This window comes from Brassica oleracea, chromosome C2, assembly GCF_000695525.1.
Source record: "Brassica oleracea var. oleracea cultivar TO1000 chromosome C2, BOL, whole genome shotgun sequence".
NCBI lineage: Eukaryota > Viridiplantae > Streptophyta > Magnoliopsida > Brassicales > Brassicaceae > Brassica > Brassica oleracea.
In genome coordinates, this window is record NC_027749.1 from 4,947,093 (window position 1) to 4,948,645 (window position 1,553).

Sequence of the window (1,553 nt, forward strand, 5' to 3'; positions counted from 1 at the left end):
CATAACCTGAAGTGATTTTCTTGTCTTCCTTAGAACCACCCCAATCGTTGTCCTTGTAGCCTACAAGTCTTGGTTCTTTCACGCTTGTGAAGTACACTTCAAAGCTTGATGTTCCTTTGACATATCTTAGTACCCTTTTGGCTTCTTGGTAGTGCTTCCATGTGAGGTGATGACATGTATCTTGAGAGATAGGCGCTTGCATTCATCACATCAGGTCTTGATGCACACAAGTACAAAAGCCCTCCAACGATGCTTCTATACTTAGTCGGATCTCCATACTCCTTGTCATCCTCAACTCCTTTTCCTTGTGGTCTAAGTGGGTTACTTACACTCTTGCTGTCTCGCATCCCAAACTTGTCTACAAGTTTGTTTGCATACTTTTCTTGTAAAAGAAATATGCCTCCATTGTCTTGAATTACTTCCATTCCAAGAAAGTAGTTCAATAATCCAAGATCCACCATCTCGAATTCTTTCTTCATGTTCTTCTTGAATGTGTTGATGCTCTGAATGTTGCTTCCTGTGATGATTATATCATCCACATATAGACTCACGATCAACACATCTCCCCCTTGCTTCATGATGTATAAGGCCGCATCATTCATACTCCTCTTAAAGCCGTCTTGAAGAAAGTATGAATCTATCCTTCCATACCATGCCCTTGGGGCTTGCTTTAAACCATATAAAGCTTTGTGTAGCCTTAACACCTTGTGTTCCTTCCCGTGTGTCACATACCCAGGCGGTTGTGTGACATACACTTCTTCCTTGAGGTCGCCATTGAGAAAAGCTGACTTCACATCCATCTGATACAATCACCACTTCATCTGAGCCGCATAGGCAAGTATGGGTCGTATTGTATCATGTCTTGAGACAGGGGCAAACGTCTCAAAATAGTCAACACCATACTCTCGAGAGAACCCCCTTGCAACTAGTTGCGCCTTGTGCTTGATGTGATTGTCGTTTGCATCGGTCTTGATCTTGTAGATTCACTTCACACTTATCACATTCTTCTTCTTTGGCTTATCCACTAGTTCCCACGTCTTGTTCTTCTCAATCATAGCTATTTCCTCATTCATCGATTCTCTCCATTCCATGGTACTACACGCTTCATCATAAGTGTATGGTTCTGTGGAAGCATTGTAGCCTACTGGTTAAGGTTTAAAGGCTTCTACACCCAAGTTTAGGGTTCGAATCCCAGACTATGCAATTTATTGCAGATTACAGAAAATCCAGGTTTCAACTCCTGGAGAGAACGATTTATTAAACAAGTATGTAGACTACGGAAGAAAGGATTACAAGAGATCTTCAACATGGTGCAAATAAATCTTGCAAGACGTGGATCTTCATAGGACGGCTCAGGTGATGCAGTTAGGCGTAGGTCTTCATAAAGCAAGTAGTATTGCCGGTTGTTGAATCGTCTATGTAATATTTTTCATATCGTAATTGTAAGATCATAATAAATCAGCGTTAAAAAAAGTGTATGGTTCTTCATGTGCATGAAGACAAGCTTCTATCGCTTGAGCCGCTTCATCAAGCTCTACTCTCGGTGCCCTTTC

General features: G+C 41.5%; 1 pseudogene; it reads right to left on the minus strand.

The window, feature by feature from the left end:
* The window catches only part of LOC106323268, a 6,260-nt pseudogene that overhangs the window by 1,742 nt on the left and 2,965 nt on the right, over positions 1-1,553 (minus strand).